This window comes from Glossina fuscipes, unplaced genomic scaffold (assembly GCF_014805625.2).
Source record: "Glossina fuscipes isolate IAEA_lab_2018 unplaced genomic scaffold, Yale_Gfus_2 111, whole genome shotgun sequence".
NCBI classification, from domain to species: Eukaryota; Metazoa; Arthropoda; class Insecta; order Diptera; family Glossinidae; genus Glossina; species Glossina fuscipes.
Window position 1 is genome coordinate 2,381,019 of NW_023998454.1, and position 8,014 is coordinate 2,389,032.

An 8,014-nucleotide genomic window follows, 5' to 3' on the forward strand; every position below is an offset into this window, starting at 1 on the left:
ATTATATTATAATGAACCTAAAACGCCTCTTCTCTTAATATCGCTGTTTATTTAAGAAAAAACTTATTTGTTTTTTCAGTACATGTCCATATTTTCCGTTACACTCTGCTTTCTTCTTAACACTTGCATTTAATTGTGTTTTTGAATTTTTGGGAGCTTCAAATATAGTTATTCATATTCCTGAGAGCCATTTGTGCAGTTGAGTGTAACTACAATTTTTTATGCCTCTTTTTAACATATTTTTTTTCCTACTTTTTATTTTCTCTTACATATAAAAACTTCTGTAATTTGGGTTAAAAAGTATGTGGATTAACGCCCTTTTTTCAAGAGGTCACTACAACAACTGGGAGAACAAAAATATCAACAAAAATAAGAACGACAATATGATTTAAAATACAAATATAATAACAAAAATAACGATGACATCAATACCAAAGGGATCACAAATTGCAACATGGCTCAAAACAAACTTTCATATGTTTAAAAACGAAAAAAAAAACATCGGAAAAATTACGATCAAGGTGCCATTAAAAGTGCTTCTTATCAACTCGGTCGCCACTGCTGCCTCAACCCAGGAGAATCATTATGACTGTAAAAGTCACCGTTGCTGCAAGTTTTTATAAATCTTTTTAGAGTTGGTAAGAAGCTTTTCCTAACTTAAGCAGTCCATAAAGAGCATTTTTAGATAGCCCGGAAAGGAAAGCTTCGAGCTTGCCTTTATAAGTAATAAAGTTAAGATCCTTTGTCAGTCATACATGTAGTATATATATATATATATATATATATAAGCAGACCGCATACTTTTGAAAAATTCCATTAAATGGCCTACTATGATAAGATTCCTTCTATAAGTTATTTCTACAAGTAACCCAAACCTTTTTTTATCCATTCTGCTGCGTTCCTCGTCAGCACAACATTTTTAAGCTAAAATTCACTAATAAAGACAATTATAATCATCGAAAATAAGTACGCGCAATATTTAACTAACACAACCAATTTTTGAATCGAATGCCCACTTTCGAATGAATTCATTCAGCAATGGTATACAATAATTAGTTGGGAGTATATAAGCAGTTCAAAAAGATTCCATCACATAACCTCGAAAGAACGGAACAAATTTGACAAAATTTTAATACATTTAGTTAGTTGCCATTGTGACGATGGAAAGCAGCTTTCCAGGAGCATTGCGAAAACTTGAAGTCGTTTTCTTATACGTTAATATCTTCAGAGCTTGAATAAGTGACTAAGCATTATTTTTACGATTTTCCAAGGACAACAAATCCACAGAGGCACATTCCCTGACGCGAATCTTAGGAAACTTAACAATATAGCATGCATAAATAATTTACCAAATCCTAAAATTAATTTCCCTCAAGTGGAAGAACATATGATTCATCATATAACAGCTGCAGACTTGACGAAAATTACGTTTAGCTACCGTTCAACACATTTTTGTTATCAAATTTCAATCTCCTGAAAATACATGATAATAATAAGAAATACATTAAACGTCTGTCATGAACGTTGAAACCACAGTTGCAATTAGAAATAAACGCAACTTACGCTGAAGCATTTGATTGAAAGCAATTTTAATTCGCACTAGTCAAGTGTTAATATCATGACAGTGTAATCGTGAACAATAGCAACATGTAACAGCTAATGATGTGTATATGCACATGTTAATGCTTACTATAGGGATAGCCAGTGGGGAGAAAATATTGATCAATCGCGTTCTCTCTGAAAGCTAAGTTTAGGGTAACAATTCTCTGAGCCTGGTAACTATTATAATATTTATAAAATGCTATAACTGGATATAGGCATGAACCTTTAACTCGCAACAAAGTATACTATACATGCAAAATTCTTGATAATTGTATACGCTTATTTTCTCGAAATTGTACCCAACCGCTGGGTATGCAATAGATAATGGTGTTTAAAAAGGAAAATAAACAGTAGGCTTTAAAATTGCATCTCGAACACTCTTTGGGTGAGTCTAGCCGTTAATGCGGTCGTGAATGCGACATAATGATGTTACTGCAGGCGACAATGTATTCTTCATTAAAGCGTGTTTTTTTTTGTAACGGGACGAACCCAATAATAACAAAGAAAAAAGCATAAATTTGAATCCGAAAACTAAAAATTATGAATAAAATAATTATTTAATAAGTCGGTACCAGAAAGCAACAGGTGTATCTTTTGTTTGCATAACACATATCTATAAATATATTATCCACATAAATGTATTATATTTATTGCTGTTTATTTTTAAAAAAGAAACAAACACAAAAATTTCCCAAAGTACATTTTTTTCTAACAACTGTTTATTTGACCAGCGACATCTTTAAACAATTTCAATAATTACTGCACAATTTCATAGAAACGAAAAAAAAAATTATAACAATATTTTTAAAGAACAAAGAGAATGACAGGCATGCATTCGCACACATAATTCATTTGAACAAAAACACAACGACAACAAAACGAGTAATAGCAAAAACAACAACAACAAGTAAAACTCATTGTGCTTTGATTATAAGTACCTATAAATCATGATGTTGTAAGGGAAAACAGGGCGTATGAACAACCATATATCAAAGAGTACATATTTGAAAATATGTGCGGAGAATTCTCCTCTCAATTACTTTTCTCTTAAAGAAAACCATTAAAGTTACTCTCTTTTGTTTTATATTGTTTTCCTTCATCGGTTCTTGCTTTTGTTATAAAGTCTGCGTTTTTATAATGTGCGCTTAATGCTTCAAAATTTCGTTGATATTGTAATGAAAAACGATTTTTAGGTTATTTTTTTGTTGGCTTTCGAGAGCAGCTAACAATTTACATATAGGGCGTGGGTGTTTCATGAGTTTTCTTGTATTTCTATTTTTTAAAGGGCTTGTGAATGAAAGGGAGAATTCCAGAGCTGTTAGTATGAATTAAAGAGTAAAAAATAAAAACAAAGGAAAAAAATTCAACACTTGAGTATAGCAAAAATGTTATTCCACGTCATTAACACATATATACTTTTAAGCACTAAGCTCTTGCAAAATATGCGTAGGAAAATTTTGGCTAGTTGGAAGTGTGAGTTATAAATATATAAAAATTGTGAACGATTTACAGTTGATATACATACATAGATATATATATATATATGCATTTATTTAATCCATGTCCACGCATTTATATAAAATAAGGTTAGAGCTCATCTCTTTTTGTATATCAAACCTACTAATATCATAAGCCTTTTGAACGGTCTTGATCGTTTCAGTTGCTTTAAAGTTTGACAATTGAAAAATAATTTGTATCCATCACCATCATCTTATAGAAGACAAGATTTAATAAGCTGATGTTATTTGCAAGTGTTTAGTAAGTAGTCATGAACATGTTTTCCAAAGTAAATTAGTTTGTTTTACCTACGAACTCCTGGTTAAGTCTTGTCCCGTTTACATAAGCCCTCATGTTCCAAGAAGGTAATCTAGTATTCTATTTTATTTGCTGCACTGGTTATCCCGATTACGTTGGTGTTTTGAATCATTTCGAAGACATACGATACTTGAATTTTATTTTAAATTTCCAGTTGACCGGAATTGAACTTAATGTTCTTAAACAATCGACCTGTTATCTTACGTTGATATGAGAATTGTACTTATTTGTAGGTACCGTCGTAAAAATGTCTGAAGAATGCAATACATGTTAACATGTTAAACCAAAAATTTTTTCATGAATCTCTTTAGAGCTACCCTTAAATATTTTTTTTTGTTTTCAGTTTTTCAGGTGAAGTTAATTCTAACAGAACCGAATTTAGACGTCCTTTCTAACAGACTTACTCTACTTAGATTTCATTGCTTATTTTATAGTACGCTTGACATTTTATATGAAGGTCTTAATTGGGTGATGTACAGTTCGAAATAAGTATTCTTTTCCAGTATTAAGTTCGAAATAAGTATTCCTTTCCATTTGCGGAGTGAAAGGGGAGACACACGTTCTCAGTTGATTCACACTGACTTTCCCACTTTTTTATTACTAATATGATTACTTCATTTTTATGTCATTTTTGTTTAATTTAAAATATGTAAGCATTTCATTTGCACGCGCTTTTGCTTAACTCAATATTCTAAAGAACGTAATATTAAATTCTTATGTCAAGCTTTGATAAAATATCCCAACAAAAGAGTGAGAACAATGCAGTTGCTAATTGTACTATAGTGCAGCTTATAAGATCATCATCGAACGCGTTAATGAGTATACGAAAAGTACACTCGCCGTGTTGGTGGTGAGGTTAGTAAGTACCATACAAATAATTAAGGTTTTTTAAGTTAAAGGAGTATTTGAAACAAAACAAGTAAGAAAGTTAGGTTCGGCGGGGGCCGATCTCGCATACATCACATGAACGCTTGGTCCCCTTAAGATTTTAATATTCAAGGAACGCCTTAAGAGTATAACTAATACACTTTATCGCATTCTACTCTCCAACTCCTTTCTTTTGATACCTATATCAGAAAAAGTATATTTAAGAAAACATTTATCCACTAAGTCGTGACTTCTATTCACACATTCTATTCTCCAAGCAGACTTACTCTAGCGGAAAAGAATACTTATTTCGAACTTAATACTGGTATTATTAAGAAAATATTAATCTACCAGATTGCTATGTCTACTATATTCATTTTGAGAATTAACCTATTTTCAGGCAGATAGTATATCCCTTTTGAGGAATGTCCAAAATAATTTTACACATTCTGTCTTGTTTGCCTTACGATAAATAACCATAAAACCTCGTAATAGTGAAAAAAACTTGTAACTTTGTGTGAGCATGGCCGATTTTTTCCACATTTGCACGCAGAGTAATGTGTGTCGTAACGCAACGAGCAAAAAACCATAAATCTTTGTTAGAAAAGAGAATTGCGTTCAATTTAGTGAACTGAAGCCACCGCGGGTTTCTGCTCTGACCAATTTATCCCATTTTTAATACCAACCTCCATGTGAAAACTTCCAATCTCTCTATCAAATTTGAAGTCGACGCCTACTTTTTTGCGACCAAAAGAGTGCTAACAACAAGCGCCACATAGAGGTACAGATGGACAGATATGGCTTAATCAACTCAGAATTTCACCGTGATCAAGAATAGCTTATAGCGTCTCTGAAGCCTCGTTCTGGGTGCTACATACATTATGAAGAAGAAACAAAATGAAAAAATACATCCATCCTTCAACAAATAACAAAATTATAGTAGCACAATGACTGTCATTTATACCCTACACCCCTTCGCTTAGTAAAGTTATTCGTGCAACGACTCTTCAATATAAGGCCTTGTATTGGAATTGACCGAAAAAGTGGGTCGATGATTCATTTGCCGTAGCGTTCGTCGTTGGGCCAGAAAACGCGAGTATACCGAGTTTTATCAAAATATCTCAAACATTGCGTACTATTGATTAAATACAAAAAAAAAGAAGAAACAGCGGACAGACAGACAAGCGTACTTGGGTGGATTTAGAAAGTCACTTTGAACTGATCGATCTAATAAAAGGTGGTAATCAGTCGTTTTGGGCATTGCATGCATTCGCACAAATTTATTATACCATTGTGCAACAAGTTGTGTAGGGTGTAATAACAATATATTTCAATAGCACGTGAATTATGCATAATAATAAAGCAAAGCGATTTGTGGTTTCACCGAACTTTGGGGACCTTTACATATGTAAACCCTTTCAAAAAGAAATCGTTGCAAGCTTAATTTAACAAAGAGCAGGTCTTAGACTTATTATTGCTAGCGTAGTTGTTGTTATGGTCTTTCAACTGCTTTTACGTTTTTCTTTAGTGGCCTACACGACGAAAAAATTAAAAGTTGATTATTAAAGTTTCGACTTAAAATAATGTTTTACTATTTTTTAAGCTTATTTTTAAAATAAATTTATATATATAATTGTTTAAATGGATCTAGTTTATTTCTCTTTTTCACTTTTAACCAAAATACTTGCTTCTTACTTTCTGTTCTCGTTTCGTTCATCAGCAAAGCTAACCTTCAAAAATTTCAATAAGTTTTACAATGACTGCAGCATAAAAATTCGATCAACTTACCGCCAGCAACAATGCAATGCAACGGCTTTCTTGTTATTGTGCGCTAGGCCTCAATTGTTTACAGTAATTGAAGTTTACAAATTATGTTTATAAAGTAAAGGACGACAACAAATAAAACGAAAGCAAACATTGGATCCCCAATCGGTTTGTAGGTCAAAATACCAACAATATTTTAAATTAGAAACAAACCATCTATATATATATATGCGGATATGTATTCGCAAGTTTTTTTTCGGCCAGTTTCACTTTAAATGGGGCAAAAATTTGAAGGTCTTGAGAAAGAAAAGTTATGATTTTTTGTTTGTGTTTCTCAAAAAAAAAAAAAAAAAAAAACGAAAAATGCAAAAGTAAAAGTAAAAACAAAAAAAACGATATCTACAATCGACTCTTATCGTATGTATGTAGGTGATGGTGTAAAGTATATAAAACACGAACAACCAGTAAAAAGGCCTTTTGCAAGTATAAGTAAGTACAAATTTGAGTGAGTGCGTTTCAATGGATGTGTATGCGTGTATGCTTTTTTCACGAAAACTGGACTCGCTTAATGATGTTGGTCTACGATGAGTCCAGTTCTGCTGCTGTCGACAGATACGTACGTTACACACGCAGGCATACGTGCCTGAGTCAGTTATTCTGGTCAGTAGTAGCAAGCACGAGGGTGGAAGACAATAGGGCAAGTAAGGCAGTTATTAGAAAAGAGATTTGCACGTTTGCCAGAGTGTGGTGTTAGCATGTGTACCGGACATTTTAAGCGTGTGTTTATTGTGGTTTGTTTTGCGAGTTTAGTTTTCCGAACTTTACAACTTTTTTGTTTTTCATTTTGTTTTTTGGCAACATATAGGAGCACCTACATATGTACTCGTATGTTTATGGATGATTTCCCTAACAAAATTCTCTTTGGCAAATTGGTATTTAGTTTCACTATAAATGTAGGCGCGTGCATACGCACAAACAGTTATATCTTAGGAACGCTAGGACCACTGCAACCCATAAAGATTACATACACTTTACATTCAGTTACAGAGCAATGCTTATATGTTATTATTGTTGTATGAGGGAATTGTTAATTCTCTTGCTATGGATTATTAAAGGTTGTGCATAGGTGAAGGATACACGTGCATACAACTGTTTTACACTGCTTAAAATGTCAACCATGCAAATACACGCGTACATACGTACACTTTTTTAAAAGCGTCTATTTACTAGCTTGTAAATACACGTACATATAGGAAAGTAATTGAATTTGTATATTCAATGAGCACATAAAAATTAATTTCTGTTTCCTTCTTTGCTGTAACTGATACTTACACCCCAAATCGCCATTACGCCCGCATACAGACAAGCGTGCACCCATATAGAATTGGTCATGTTGACAAGCCGCAGAGCTTTGCAGGCTTTTAAGAGACTAAAGAAAGTGTTGAAAAAATATTTAATAATTTTTAATTCAAGTATAAAAAAAAATTCTTTTTGTAATTACACACGCAGTACGAAAAATTGAGATTTTTCTTATTAAAAAATGTATATATGGTTTGAAGGTCAAACAATATATTCTTTAAAAAAGTGAAACTTATATTAAATAACAATTTAGAATTTCTTTTGACTTAAAATAAAATTACAACGTTTCTCAGTAAATTCAGCGATCTGCGTTTCTGTGATTTTCTTTATAATTACAGGGATTGGCAGATGTGAAGTGTAATCGTTTAACATGAAGGTATTGCCAGATAAGCATATCTGACATCACTCAGTGCCTTCTTAGGCTGATAATTTAAATTATATTTTAAATGAAGGAAAATTCAAGTCAAATTTTGGCAACTTTACGGTGTGGTCTGAGTTCTCCTAGTATATGTTTCTACGTCGCCGTAGTTCTAGGAGTTTGTGTTTTTGTAGCTGTTGTTAGAGCAGCGATAGCATCGTTTGTGATGAGTCATTTTGCACATTTTCT